The sequence below is a fragment of the Erythranthe guttata genome, chromosome 3 (genome assembly GCF_056151865.1).
Source record: "Erythranthe guttata isolate IM_541 chromosome 3, IM_541, whole genome shotgun sequence".
NCBI lineage: Eukaryota > Viridiplantae > Streptophyta > Magnoliopsida > Lamiales > Phrymaceae > Erythranthe > Erythranthe guttata.
Genome location: NC_142535.1, coordinates 7,582,399 through 7,599,376, shown reverse-complemented (window position 1 = coordinate 7,599,376; position 16,978 = coordinate 7,582,399). Strand labels below are relative to the sequence as shown.

General features: G+C 31.3%; 1 long non-coding RNA gene and 1 pseudogene across 1 annotated transcript; one reads left to right on the top strand and one right to left on the bottom strand.

Moving 5' to 3' along the window:
• Positions 1 to 3,011: 3,011 nt before the first annotated feature.
• LOC105966837 (chalcone 4'-O-glucosyltransferase pseudogene) lies at positions 3,012 to 4,110 on the top strand (annotated as a pseudogene).
• A 5,206-nt stretch (positions 4,111 to 9,316) lies between these two features.
• On the bottom strand, positions 9,317 to 10,179 carry LOC148771683 (uncharacterized). The gene is made up of 2 exons (XR_016030511.1): positions 9,890 to 10,179; positions 9,317 to 9,593 (listed from the first exon to the last, which is right to left on the bottom strand). It is a non-coding gene; the product is annotated as an uncharacterized LOC148771683 (long non-coding RNA).
• Between the last annotated feature and the right edge of the window lie 6,799 nt (positions 10,180 to 16,978).

Below are 16,978 nucleotides of genomic sequence, written 5' to 3'. Positions count from 1 at the left end.
TCGAATGAAATTAAAGGGGTCAATATTACATATTTTATAATTTAAACAAAAATAGACCTATAAATAGCCATTATAGCACATTTAGGGTTTACCCAAAAAATTAAAATCAAAGTGTCATCAACTCTTGTGGTGTAGTCTTTACTCTTTAGTATCGTATCAACTACTTCATCCACTTAAAAGATAAACAAAAACAAAAACAAAAAAAAAAAAAGAAAAAAATAAAACACAAAATACAGTAAAAACTCGATAAATTAATAACATCTATTAAATAATAGTTTTTCTCAGTCACGACTCGGTGCAAATGTGTTAAATTATCATTTCGATAATTTAGCAATTCGCTAAATTAATAGAATTTCTCTAGTCCCGACTGTATTAATTTATAGAGGTTTAACTGTATATGCCATTTGGTCTAGATAGTCGGATTGCTAACGGCCAACCAAAAAATGCTATTAATAGAAAGGAACGTGACGAAAGATTTTATTTAGATTGAGTATTGGTATTAAAAAAAATCCATTATTCGAATTATGGGTCATTACAAATAAGCCCATCAATGGGTACTTATTCATAAAGAAATCCAGACAAAAAACTCTTTTACCAATAAGTACACACATGGTCCAGATTTTTGTAAATGACTAAAATAACCCCTCATAGTTTAATATGCTCCAATTTCATCGTAAAAAAAAATCAAATATTGATGTGGTTGACAACAATATTACCGTCAACCACAGTAATATTACCGTGAACAACAGTAATATTATTGTGTTTATAGTAATATTACAATAATAGACAGTAATATTATTACGTTACTTCGTGAATAACTCATACAAAACAAAAAACCCAAAAAAAAACATAATATTGATGTTGTTGACAGTAATATTATTGTGTTTACAGTTATTTTACTGTTAACGACAGTAATATAATTACGTTGACTTGTCAACAAATCAAAAAAAATAATAATAATAACAAAAAAAAAATATTACGTTAATTTACTTTCAACGGCAGAACAATTACATAAATGTATTGTCAACGGCAGTACAATTACGTTGATTAACGTCATTGACAGTATAATTACGTTAATTTACTGTCAGTGACAGTACAATTACGGTCAACGTTTAGTGGCGGACGTAAAAACAAAAAGAAGAAAAAAGAAAAAAAAAAGTCAACGCCGGAAACCGGCGAAAATATCCGGAAGAAAAAAAACAAAAGAAAGTCAACGCCGGAATCCGGCGGCAAAAAAAAATGTTGAAAAAAAAACGTTTTGAAAAAAAATCAAAATTGGATTTTTGTGATCAAAATTTGATTTTTGTGGACAAAATTGATTAAATTGGGGTTACAATTAAGAATTGGGTATAAATGATTTGGGGTAATATTGGCATATATACATGAATGTTTCCTTTATTTATAATAAATATTAAAGAGATGGGCTTATTGGTGAAAGAGATATAACCTTAAACCTAGAATAATAAAGATGCTTGATTGGGGACTGATGCACAAAAACCCCTTCAAATTAAGTTTTCCAATTTATTATATGCTCATATGCAAAAGGGGCTTCAAGATATAGGTCTCTGGTGACAAAACTTATTAGAACTAAATAACAAGTCAAACTAAACATTTGTTTCACATCCTTTATAAATTTCATTCCAAAAATATCCCTTATACACAAAAAATAAAATTTGCACCAAGTAATATTTAAACTGTATTTATCATTTTTATTCTGCATTTAATAGTTGAAGTTTTGCATCTAACATTTTTGTTTTTATTTTTTTTCTGCATTTTCGTATTTTTTCACAATTATAATAATCTATTTTTTTTTCCTTTTTCTCTATCTAATATTGAAAATTATGGTTTTTTTAAAAAAAATTCGGCCATAGGCATCTATAGAAAATCGTAGGAAAGTTGAGTATACCGTAATCACGTATAGACACCCGTAGAAACCTGTAGTAATCCGTAGTCACAATATTATTTAAACTCTAACTCCTCATTTTAACCCTAGCCAGCAGACACCATAGACACCTATAGACGCCCACATACATCTGTAGACATAAAACGAAAAAGATCTTCGATCTGTCCCACCAAACCATAAATCTACTCCACCAAACCCTAGATTCACGATGTCAACGTCACCCACGCCGCTAAAGATGCCACAAACCCAACCCACGTTGCCGTTGCCATCGCCACCCCACAACATTGTTGCGCCACCGGCACCATCCCCGAGCGCCGGCGCCCAACGAGTGTCGTCCTCATGCCCAAAAAGCGTCACCACCGGCGCCTCCCCTGTAGAGCAGCCGCCGCCATTGCCACCCCCCACATGCCGCCGCCGCTTCCATCGTCATTGCCACCATCTCCCTTCAAACCATGGAGTGGAGTGGTGAAGCGAGAGACCTTGAGAGAAATAACTCGAACGAGAGAGATGGAGAGAGCGAGACGCGAGACAGAGAGAGAAATAGAAGAATAAAAGAGAAAAAATGGATCTGGGAAATAAACGTGAATATGTGGTTATAAGATTTAGGGTTAAGGGCAAGATTGAGATTAAAAAAAAAATTAAGAATGTGGGTCATATATTATTTCAAACTAAGAATTTAATTAAAAATTGGATTTAGAGTTGTCATTTAGTTCAAATTAAGTTTCAAATTAGGGGCTCATAGCATATTAACCCTATGCAAAACAGATATCTCTTTATTAAACTCCAGTTTCTTGTATTTATAATTTACATCCCTAATTTAATTAAACTCCAAAAATATAATCCCATATTATTTACAAATTTCTTAAACTATATATTATTTCTCAAATAAGAAAATCAAAGTTAAAATTCATTTTTTTTTTGTCAAAAAATGTACTTTTTTAATTTATTTATGATGTTAAAATATAATAATTCAAAAACGTAGTTGGCAATTCAAAATAATTCACAGTTTATTTATTAATTATTTAAATAAATACTACGACTGCATGCAAAAGCAAATATCATTATTTCATTCCTGTTAACATTTTTGTACGGAAGGTTATTAACAAGAATGGCGGACACCATACTCGTTTACGCCTCGTTGGGAGCATTTGAATTCTATGTTACCACTCGCTGTTTCAATCACCAAACACCACCCCTCCATCTCCGTCGTGGTCCTCAGCACCGCCGCCGCGGCCTCCTCCTCCGTCACTTACCGCCGCCTCCCGACCCCCGCTCTTCCACCAAACTCCGATTACGTCGAACACTTCTTCGAAATCCCTCGCCTCAACAACCCGAAACTTCTGGACGCCATTGAAGAGATCTCCAAGGTATCAAACATCAAAGCAATCATCATCGATGTTTTCTGCTACTCCGCGCGTTTGAAGTTTCCGCCGCCGTCGGCATACCCACTTACTTCTGCAACACCACCGGCGCGTTCGGCCTTTGCCTACTGCTTCACTCTTTGGATCTCCCCAAGGTATTGCTTTTTCCTCAGAGTAATTCTTACAAACACTTTGTCGACGCGTCAATTAACATTTGGAAGAAGGGGTGTTTTATCTGCTCAACAGTTGAAAGAAACGGCGGTTGGTTTGGAAAACAGCGGTTGCAGATTTCTTTGGGCGGTGCGGAGTCCGCCGGGAAATCCAGACGTGGAGGCGCTGCTGCCGGAGGGTTTCGCGGACAGAACTAAAGACAGGGGGATCCTTTTGAACTTTGAAGGGCTACGCGCCGCAGATGGAGGTGCTGAGTCACGAGTCGGTGGGGGGTTTCGTGACTCACTGCAGTCAGAGTTCGCTTCTGGAAGCGGTGTGGTTCGGCGTGCCGATGATTGGCTGGCCGCTGTACGCGGAGCAGAGGATGAATCGGGTTTTCATGATGGAGGAGATGAAGGTGGCGCTGCCGCTGGAGGAGGCGGAGGACGGGTTCGTGACGGCGGCTGAGCTGGAGAAGAGAGTGAGGAAGCTGATGGACTCGAAGATCGGGAAAGAGGTGAGACGCCGGGTAACGGAGATGAAACACTCCGCCGCCGCCGGGGTGGCAAAGGGTGGATCTACGGTGGTGGCTATGGAGAAGTTTATGGAGGCGGTGATTGGGAGTTAATTATTTTGGTTAGGTATTAAGGTAAATAGGACATAGCTGTAGTTTGCTTGTTTTACCCTCAACCCATTCTACTTTTATTTATTTATAATTTTTTTTTTTTTCTTTTTGTGTGTGATAAATCTAGTTTTATGTAATAAAACTTATAATTATGTACTTTCTTTTGAAAATGATTTGGATGAAGGACGTTCTATGGACGTGTGACTCCATTTTTCCTCCAACCATTGCTACCATCTATGAATCAATTATGTATTTAATTTAATTATAAAATTTGAGTTGTAGATCTTTACACATATTTTTCATATTCTCTTTCAAATTCCTTCGTCGTTAAAGTTTGTTTTACGTTTGATCCTTGTAGCAGATTCAAACATGTGATCGTTGTACTTAGAAGACTATATTGATGAGAGATTGTTGCATCTCCGCCGGTCTGAAAATATTATGATAATATTATTATCTTAAGGCTTCAGCAAGTTTCAATCGGCACTTCGAGCTTCACAATTTCGAGTCTTTTCACAATATAAGTAGTTGTTTTTCTTTTCACACATATTGTTATATACAACAACACAAAGACCCATTTCATAATTAATACATGGTTTCCAAATAATATATACGTATATATCTTGTAAGATAATTAATGTGGTGTTTGCAAATGATTATTTAAAAGTAGAAGTTAGTGATTGTGAGTTTAGTTAGTTTTAATTGCCTATTTCTAAAAGTTGGGGGTGTTTTTAAATATTACGGAAAATGAATTTAAATAGAAAAAAACATGGTTAGAGGTGTTTTAAAAAAAATAGCTTAAACAGATTATTTTAGAAGAAGCAAAAGCAAAAGTTAATTTTGGGAACACTTAAAAACAGATTATGAGCAAAAAAGAAGTTTATAATCACTTTAAAAAAGCTTTTGCAAACACCACCTAACTACCCTATGGTACTTTAAATATAAAATGTGTAAAAGAAAAAAATGTAGACCGAAATCGATCCAATCTTACAACCTTTTCGATGTGAAGGGATATCTTCGAGCGAGTATTCTTCGCCCTTTACGTTAGAAATATCAGAAGTGCGCTTGCACTTTGGAGTTTAGTTTCTTGTTAGTGGCTTCGACGAATCACTACAAAGGTGTAAACCGATTGTATTTCCGATGTTCAACTTATTGAATTTCATTGGATGCAGTACAGTAAAATTGCACTATAGACTAGACTCCAATAATTGAAAATAATCTTGCCTTGGGATTCGAGGGAGAGGGCAAACAAATTCATTTTATTAAACGATTCAAGATTATGCAAGAATTTTTTGAAAATTTCTTCAAAACTCATTGGGCATTCACATGTACGTTATTTGATCTTTCCCAAACTTTTAACGGTACATATAACTAGGACAGTTTGATATACTTTGCTTCACTGAAACAAAGGAGATGAGGGGCAAAATCATCACATCACCTTGCTTTCTAAGAACATTCAAAGGAGAGGTAGATTCAAGAATACGCTTCCCATAAATACGATTTCTTGAAGATCTTCAAGTTTTCGTGCTCTACAGAATGGGAGCTTAAAAAAAATTGGTTTATTTTTTTTTTAAATATCGAATTTTTAAATAATTTGAGCAACATCATAACACATGTTGGAACTATTGAACTCGTTTGCATATTCATCGTCAACTTCTTCGTCAGAATCACCATCAACACCCTACCAAATTATAAAGATTGATAATTAGTATATTAATAAATACTAAGGAATAAAGTAAAACAAAAAAGAAAAAGAAAAAAAAACTAAAACCCTAGATTCAATTCCTGTCCTCTAGGGGACGATTACTTAAAAAAAAAAAAAATTTACTACCCGTGCTGTAAAGCACGATTACCCTTCAGAAATTTTCATTTTTTCATTTCTTACGAATAAAGTAAAAAAAAAAAAAGAAAAAAAAAACTAAAACCCTATAGTCCTGTCTTTTAGGGGACGATTACTTAATTTTTTTTTATATATATATACTTCTCGTGCTGTACAACACGATTACACCCTTCATTTTTTTTATTTTTTTGTTTTCTTCATTTTTAGCTCATAAAAGTAATTTGGATCGGTCATCGAAGAAGTTGTTGTTCGGTTTCAAATTTGTCGAACGACCTTCAGATTCTAAGTTTTCGACTTTTGTTTAGTTGAGAGCGTCTCGATTTTGTTTAGAAAGTTAGAAAGTTGACAAATAAGACTACCGCCGCAGATAAGTCAACTTCAGTAAAATTTCCGTAGCAATTAGCATTTCAGATCATCAAACCAATGGGATTCAGTACATTTACAAACCAAATTTCACCAAATAAAAATTAAAAATTAAAAATTAAAAATTAATTCACAAAAAAAAAAAAAAACAAAAGAAAAAAACAATCAAAGTCCACATATTTAGCTTCTCACCTCATTTTTTTCTTGAGAGTTCACTTGGTGTAGAATAACTCTTGCTAGAAGCACTAGATTGACACCGGTGAGGGTCAGGCCCAGCCACGTTCCATCATAGATTAAATCATCGTCTGATCTGGGCTATTTTTCCCAAGCCCAATATAAGAACCGAAAGCCCACCATGTACTTCTTTCTCTCTCTCTTGGGTCAGCCCATTATCCCTTCTCCCTCTCTCTCTGGCCCAGCCCATTCTCTCCCCATCTCTCTCGGCCAACTAAACGGCACACGCCCCAAGACAAATAAAGAAGGATAAATGGGAAGAGAGGGGCAGCTAGATAGAGGAGAATATAAGAGAGAAGCGTGCCTCTCTCTAAAAAGAAAAAGACACAAACCAGAGAACACACACTCATATCATACTACACACACAAGCATAAATATGCATACAAATATATACAGTTATACATAAATCCTTGAGGGATCCAAATGGGCTCCATCATAATGGGGAAGATAAATAATTTGTGGTTTATTTACATCATATGACTTCTATTATTTCTTGTTTGCTAATTCCCCCTCCCTATCTGGATGTTTCATTCCTTTGTCAATTCATTGCAATTGGATTTAAGTTTAATATCTGACCTTAAAGCTATTGATGGGGTCAATGCATAACACGACGACAATTGATCCAAGTATTCAGGTAGCTGGCACGAGCTCATTAAACAAACAGGATGGGTCGGAATCGACCTCATACGATGTGAAGACCGCGGTCGGTATCGGCCGTGTTACCGAAAAGACGGGGTCGGAATCGACCCCGCACAAAAAAAGGAGTGCGATCGATATCGGTCGCACTGGAGTAAGACGAGGTATCTCGCATCCGAAAGAGGACTAAGACGAGGTTTCTCGCATCCGAAAGAGGAGTAAGACGAGGTATCTCGCACACGAAAAAGGAGTGCGATCGGTATCGGTCGCACTGGAGTAAGACGAGGTATCTCGCATCCGAAAGTGGAGTAAGACGAGGTATCTCGCATCCGAAAGAGGAGTAAGACGAGGTATTTCGGATCCGAAAGAGGAGTAAGAATAGGAATCTCGCATCCAAAAGAGGAGTGCGATCCGATAGTGGAGTGCGATCGGTATCGGTCGCACTCGGTTTAAAGACAGGAAATATTGAAGTCATAATGAAGAATGTACGTCGTAAAATACATAGTGAAAAGAAAAACATGGCATTAGGAAAGAACTAAGGTAACCGGTAATTTGTTCATAGAGCGAAGAACGACATCTCGTTCCAAACAAATATAGAAAAGAGAGAAAAAACAAACTCGAGGTGACTATTTACTTCGCGCCTCTTCACCTCGTCAAAGCATCTCGAGAGAGTAGTTCACCACTACTAGTTGCTCCGCACTCCTCATGACGAACTGGGGGGTAGATAATCTGGGCTATTTTGCCCTGGCCCAAATATAAGAACCCAAAGCCCACCATGTACTCATTTCTCTCTCTCGGGTCAGCCCATTATCCCTTCTCCCTCTCTCCGGCCCAGCCCATTCTCTCCCCATCTCTCTCTCGGCCAACTAAACGGCATATGCCCCAAGACAAATAAAGAATGATAAATGGGAAGAGAGGGGCAACTAGATAGAGGAAAAGAAAGAGAGAAGCCTCTCTCTCTAAAAAGAAAAAAGAGAAAAACACACACTCACATCATACTACACACACAAGCATAAATATACATATAATATACACAGATATACACAAATCCTTGAGGGGTCCAAATGGGCTCCATCATCGTCTATATATGGACATTATTGATGACTCGTCTTTCAAAGGAATGGATGTAGGGACTATAGCTCCTTTCTTAAAATAAATTGAACTCGGCCTTGTTGATTTTCTTCGTCGATTTGGATTTAGGAGCCGCCTAAATATCAGCTCGTGATAAATATAATTTGTGACCGCCGGTTTCATTTGGATGTCTGGGATCACCAGCGGTGGATTCCGCCAGCCTTAGGAAAAGTGTGCAGCATGTTTTGAGGCAGCCATGCATGGTGTGTGGCAAAGTGGTGGTGGCGGCATAAATTTATTGAAATCCATAGACAATTTTGCCCCTCCTCAAACACATGTGAATGGCACATGCACCATTCATGCGAGAAATTGGTTGAAAATTTCCAAATCTTTTTATCGGTGCTTCAAATAATAGAGTATGGAGGTATTGTGTAACTTTTTTTTTAGTTTAGGGGTAACGTGCGAAACACGTAAATATTTAGGGGGCAAAATGCAATTAACCCTTGAAATAATTGAAGGGGTCATTAGCAATAAACCCCTCATATAGATAATAAATGGTGATATGTCCAACCCTTAAATCTTTCTTTGTGATAACCCCTAGAATTTGTATTTTCAATTCTACCCTTATGTCAATTAACATAATTAGTCTCAATTATTCCTTTTTTCACTCTTTCCATAACAATAATTTAATTCCTAAAAATCTACTTCCAAATTTCTAAAAATTTGCTACCAAATCAAAAAATAGGATTTTTTATTTATTTATTATTTTGTATTATTTTCGGATTTTATAGCCACTTTTTTATTATTTTATATTTTTTAATATTTTTTTAATAAAAAAATAAATTTTTTTAATAAAAAAATATATTTTTTTAATTTTTTTTAAACAAAAATTTGATTTTTTTTTTCTCGACAGATTTACAACTCCGAATATGACTATAGTTGAATATGACTATTATGTGACTACAATGTGTATAATAGTGTAATTAACATATTGTAGAAGCATAATTATTAATATAACAGTAAGAATATGACTACTATGTGAATGTGACTGTGCTTTGTAAAATATTATAATTAACAGACAGTAGAAACATGAATATGACTATTATGTGACTACAGTTTGTATAACATACTGAACATGATAGTGGGAATATGACTATTATGTGACTAGCAACTGCGTAATGTGACTACAAGTAATCAGCACTTGAAAAAACTTGCAATATTAACAGCAAAATACATTGCAAAAAGAAAAAAAAAATGACTACGAAAAAACAAAAATAACTAATGTGATCCTTCAACAATGGCCATCGAACATGTTTTTTTGTTGCGGTATCCAACTCGGTTGCACCGACTGCACTTAATCTTCCGTTTGATCTTCTCTGTTAAATATGACTACACTGTTGAACATATGCAGCACTACAAAAAAAAAAGAACAAATATAATTAAGTTGTTAAACATGACTACTCTGTCAAACGTGGCTACTCTGTAAAATACATTGCACTACAACCGACTAATCTCGTAACTCAATGGATTTTCCAGATCTAAACATTCAGAATATGCAGAATAACACAAAAATTAATAAAATCAAGAATAATTGAAAATCAATGTATTCGTTCATAACAAACAAATAATAGAACTGAAAATCCAGATCCATAACATATTCTATTGCTAGTTCGACAATTAATTCGAGAAAAATAAAAAATAAAATTTACCAATTAATATAGTATATATTGGTATTCCGCGTTGAGAGAAGGGAAATCTCCATATAGAAATCCGACGGAGGCAGCGACAAGGTGGGGGAGGCGCCGCCGCCAATTGTACCAGGCGTCGATGTGGTGGTGTTCGACGAGGGGGGAGACGATCTCCAACATCGGCGGAGGAGGGCCTCGTGCAACGGGTTTCGGCGGCGGCGTTTGAAGGGTGACTCCGGCGGCGGCGGTCTACAGATGTGAAGAAGAAGGAAAAAGAAAAAAAAAAGAAAAAAAAGAAAAAAAAAAAGAAAAAAAAAGTTGTAAACAGAGAGAAATAGCGAGAGAATGAAAGAGAGAGAGGCGAGAACCGAGAGAATGAAATTGAGGGAGAAATAAAATTGTATTATATTAAAAACCTAACACATAGGGGCACTTTAGTCTTATCATGGCTGGTAAGGGGGGTCTCACTAATTTAGATTGGAATGTGGGTTATGGGAAAAGTCTTTAAAGTCAATTGGGTTTAGTTCAAAATATTTTCTAAATAAGGGGTGTATTGCATATTTCCCCATAATTGAAATATTAGTGAATTTATTGTAAAAACTAAGTTTATTGTTGGGGCTGCGTGCAGTTTTCATTTTATGCAAAATACTGACTTTTTTTTGTTAAAGCAAATTTGCCATTTCAATTTTTAGCTAGCCAAATTTGACAAACCAAACCTAAATATGAACAAGTACCCTAAATTTTAAAAGAGCTGGTGGAGCAAGATTTTTAGCCAAGTTGTATCGGAAATGGTAAACTATAACATACGAAATAGCTGTTGGAGTTGTTCTTACGTATTTACATATTCCTCGAAAAACAACATCAATGTAAATCGTCATTTTCGCAAGTAAAGGGCTTTATTGATTTAGAGTAGGTTTGTCACTTTCGACACTAATTTTATTAAATGGAAACTATACTCTGTGTTGTGCATATTTCCTTTTTATATAACCAAGTTTCTTAATTCATGAAAAAGCCTATTGAATGAATATCACTCAACTTCAAGCCAAAATTTAACTGAGTGACAGATATCGTAATAATAAATTTTAGTATGGGTAAATATTGTAGTGAAAGTCATGATGGATCAGATTAAAATTAGTCTTTTTGGAAAAAAATCAAAAAAATTCGGAAGTACAATATCAATTTCAATTCCAATTTCAAAATTTTCAGAATTTAAAAATTTATTTCAATTCCAAAAGGTCCGGAAATTTAAGCCAATATTTAACGAGTGACATATATCGTAATACTTAATTTAGTATGGGTAGATGCACTGCGCCTTCAAATATTTATTATTTTGGCACCCGAGGACACCGTAGGCTACCGTCGTCGGATCCTCGGACAATCCCTTATGCATATTGTGCCACCCAATTTTTCACTATCAGTCAACACCACCGTGTATACTAGCACACACCACTCAGCGTTGTAGTTCGCCGCGGTAACCTCGCACAAGTCCACTGATCTCAGTCTCACTGTTGGAAGTAGGGGTTGGATGGGTTTCTTGAATTTTGTGTCAACCTCAAAAAAGTAAAGTAAATTTATAAACTAGGTTATGAAGAATGTTTAGCTGCTAATTAGGTATTTCATGTTTTCCTCTCTCACGAAGAAGTAGAATGAACATGAGAGACATTTGTTAAAAATAAAAATGATGGGAGCGAGAAACGGTGGTGATCGGTAGACATTATTAGTGTTTTAAGCGAAAATAAGTAAATGCACAAGAAAACTGACGATGTTAGTTTTTAAGGTAATGTCAAATTACGAAAAAATTCCTTATGTTTAGGTAATTACAACCACCCTTCAACTATGAATCTTCTTACACGTCCACCCTTAAGGTATCAAATTCAGTGTAATCTTCTAAATTATATAGATTATGTGGAAAATTCTCGAGTTTGTACCCGTTTTACTCTATTCGAGCTCCACATTTTGAAACAAGATGATCATAAGATGTGTCTCGTGGCTTGTAAATATCAGATTGTGGAGCATTGGAAACTACATTCTTTGTACAAATCTAGTACAAACTAGAGAACATTCCAGGAAATGTAGAAGATTCTGTTGAATTTGCACCGTAAGGGTGTACGTGTAAGAATATTCATAATTGAGGGGTGGTTGTAAATTGTAACTACCCAAACATCAGATATTTATTCTGAATTATATGTATCCGCGGGATTAATTCACCGCTCCTGGCCCCAAGCAAAGACTTTTCCTACTCTTGACCTTAGTTACCTGACTGACCTTATTTTCCCTTCCTGGCTCTGATACCGTCTTCCCTTTCTCTTCCTTCTCTGTCGGAGTGGCCAGAACCCACTCAATCTCCAACTACCTCATTTCTCGATGAGAGGACCGCGAAATCTTCAGGGTTGGCCGTAATTTATCCTAATTTTTATAACGTCGACCAAGACATGGACTTTTTTGTTATGTTTCTACTTCAAGGGGGGTTTTTGGTACAACCCAAATAGTTCAGGGGTGAAAAATGAATTTTGCCAACAATAAATTGACTCCGATTGCATGCAAAAGCAAAATATCACTCCTCTAAACATTTTCAGTCCTAAAGGTATCATCAATGGCAGAAACCATACTTGTTTACGCCTCGGCGCGGAGCACTTGAATACAATGTTACCTATGTCGTTTACAATCGGCAAACACCACCCCTCCATCTCCGTCGTCCTTCTCAGCACTGCGGCAGCAGCTTCCTCCGCTGCCGCTGCCGCCGCCGCGGCGCCCTCCATCAACTACCGCCTCCCTTCCTACCCCAGTTTTTCCCGAAAAATCCGATCCCTTCAAACTCCTCTTCGAAATCCCTCGCCTCAACAACCCGATCCTTCGAGACGCCATTGAAGAGATATCCAAGGAATCAAACATCAAAGCAATTGAAAGAAATGGCGCATTGGTTTGGAAAATAGCGGTTATAGTCAGATTTGATTGAAGCGATGCAGAGTAAAAGCTCCGGGAGCGGCGGCAGAAGCTTCGCCTCTCTCGCCGCCGCCTCTTTCGCCTCCACCCCTAGATTCTCGGCCGTCATCTTCTTTCCCTCCTCCGTGAAGTTATGAGACTGTTGGACAAAGATTAATTGTTAAAAATAGGTAGAATCATGAACGAATTTGGAGAGAATTCAAATCTGTTTTGTAATGTGCATGGGTTATCTATCGTATTTGACGTAGATCATTTGATTTAATAATTCGCAATTTCCCCTATTTTTACTATAGGAAGATTGGATTCCACTGAGCAATTGACACGTGGATAAGAACATGGTTTATTATACTCATCCTCCTAATTAGCAGGCGTTTATGTATATATTTTATCTATAAAAGTGGGAATGTTAGGGAAGGTTTCTTCCATTTCATGTGAGCACCAAAATATCTTTATCAATAGATAATATTTTAATACTAACTGTATAATATTCGAAATGAGTTGCGGAATTCAAACTCGGACCTTTTGCGGAATTCAAACTCAGACCTTTTCATAATTTCATTTGACATGACTCTGATACCATATTGAATGGTCATCTCATTCAAAAGTTTAAGCAATTACTGAAATATATCATTTAATATTAATATATTCAACAAAGATGGATACATTTGTTAACAGAAACATCTTAATATTAATGTGAGTTTCAAAATTATTTTTCTACATATCACATATACTTATTTTAATTTATGTCTTAATCATTTCGATTTGTATGTATGTCATATGGTACCGAACATTACCATGACATGGATCACGGTGGTAGCGAACTTCCAATTCTTTCATCAAATTTGTCTTATGAATCCAATAGAAAATAGAAGGTATATTTATGAAACTTATAAAAAAAAAATCAACATATAGTCTATACTATTTATAAAAGTGGGAATGTTAGGGAAGATTTTTAATATTTTAATATTAACTGCATGAAAGGATAATTGAGTAATAACAACAAATAAAAATAAAAATAATAATAATAATAATAATAATAATAATAATAATAACAATAATAACAATAATAACAATAATAATAATAATAATAATAATAATAATAATAATAATAATAATAATAATAATAATAATAATAATAATAATATAATAATAATAATAATAATAATAATAATAATAATAATAATAATAATAATAATAATAATAATAATAATAATAATAATAATAATAATAATAATAATAATAATAATAATAATAATAATAATAATAATAATAATAATAATAATAATAATAATAATAATAATAATAATAATAATAATAATAATAATAATAATAATAATAATAATAATAATAATAATAATAATAATAATAATAATAATAATAATAATAATAATAATAATAATAATAATAATAATAATAATAATAATAATAATAATAATAATAATAATAATAATAATAATAATAATAATAATAATAATAATAATAATAATAATAATAATAATAATAATAATAATAATAATAATAATAATAATAATAATAATAATAATAATAATAATAATAATAATAATAATAATAATAATAATAATAATAATAATAATAATAATAATAATAATAATAATAATAATAATAATAATAATAATAATAATAATAATCTTATATATAAAAGAAAGAAACGCTAGGGCAACCCTAAGAAACCCTAATGTCATATTTGTAATTTTGTTTCAATTTTTATCAAATTTTTATCTCCTTAATATTATTTTAAATATTATTTTCGAATTTTATCATATTTGTATCCCCTAAATATTATTTTTTATTTTTATCAGATTTTTGTCTCCTAAATATTATTTTTTATTTTTATCAAATTTTTATCTCCTAAATATTATTATAAATCATATTTTTTTTTAATTTTATCAAATTTATATCTCCTAAATATTATTATAATTATTATTTTCGTATTTTATCAACTTTTATCTCATTAACATTATTTGAAATATTATTTTCGATTTTTATCAAATTTTTATCTCCTAACTATTATTTTAAATTTTATTTTCGATTTTTATCAGATTTTTATCTCCTAAATATTATTTTTTGATTTTTTTTATCAAATTTTTATCTCCTAAATATTATTTTAAATATTATTATCGATTTTCATCAAATTCTCCTATATATTATTTATAATAATCTGATTTTCGATTTTTACAGAAAAGGGTAAATAAATCTGATTTTCATCCCTAGCGGATTTTGTGACATCGTTTTACAGAATGTCTGTAACATTTGAATTTTATTTCTTCCCTACCTAAGGCTTCTTCTTTTGGTAACCCGAGTTTAGATTTTGTTTCTTATCTTCTTCTTCATCCTATTGACTGTGTGGCAATTAGTTTACATCTTTTTCCATCATGGCTTATAGGTAATTTCATTTTGTTAAATTATGTGTTCATTAATTTATACCAAAGTTTTCAAATTTTATGTATAACAATTATTTCATTTTATATGTTATTGGACATGTTATTAAAAGGGATGATTTGAGAAAATTAACCAAAAATGGGCGGAGCCACAAGCTATTGGAAGTCGACCTTCAAGACTTATTGTTTGTATGCGATATTTAATTTATTGTTTGTATTTATTTTTGTTTCTTAATTTTCCAATTGTTAATTCCAGTGGCAAAACAGCCTTAAAATGAGGTAGTGGAGAAGGGCTTAGTTCCGATGCAAGATGTATAGATGGCCTTTTACGATGGTATGTTGTCGATAGTTTAGTTTTGATTATGTTAACTTAGTTATTAAATCTAATTACTTTTAAGCTCAACATGAAAGACATAATTGATGATTTTTTTCCTGGTTTAAATTTTCAATCTACTGGTATTAGCTGATTCAATTCATTTAGAAAATTATTCAACAGTAAAGTTATGTTTTTTTTTTTATGTGTAGTATACTTAATAATGTTCCAGTATAATAGAATTTTGATCATACAATACATCAAACGTTTGTTTATATTCTTACAATATCAAAACAATACAATTTGTTGTCCCGTGCATCGCACGGGTACAATTACTAGTAATAATAATAATAATAATAATAATAATAATAAATAAATAATAATAATAATAATAATAATAATAATAATAATAAATAATAATAATAATAATAATAAATAATAATAATAATAATAATAATAATAATAATAATAATAATAATAATAATAATAATAATAATAATAATAATAATAATAATAATAATAATAATAATAATAATAATAATAATAATAATAATAATAATAATAATAATAATAATAATAATAATAATAATAATAATAATAATAATAATAATAATAATAATAATAAATAATAATAATAATAATAATAATAATAATAATAATAATAATAATAATAATAATAATAATAATAATAATAATAATAATAATAATAATAATAATAATAATAATAATAATAATAATAATAATAATAAATAATAATAATAATAATAATAATAATAATAATAATAATAATAATAATAATAATAATAATAATAATAATAATAATAATAATAATAATAATAATAATAATAATAATAATAATAATAATAATAATAATAATAATAATAATAATAATAATAATAATAATAATAATAATAATAATAATAATAATAATAATAATAAATAATAATAATAATAATAATAATAATAATAATAATAATAATAATAATAATAATAATAATAATAATAATAATAATAATAATAATAATAATAATAATAATAAATAATAATAATAATAATAATAATAATAATAATAATAATAATAATAATAATAATAATAATAATAATAATAATAATAATAATAATAATAATAATAATAATAATAATAATAATAATAATAATAATAATAATAATAATAATAATAATAATAATAATAATAATAATAATAATAATAATAATAATAATAATAATAATAATAATAATAATAATAATAATAATAATAATAATAATAATAATAATAATAATAATAATAATAATAATAATAATAATAATAATAATAATAATAATAATAATAATAATAATAATAATAATAATAATAATAATAATAATAATAATAATAATAATAATAATAATAATAATAATAATAATAATAATAATAATAATAATAATAATAATAATAATAATAATAATAATAATAAT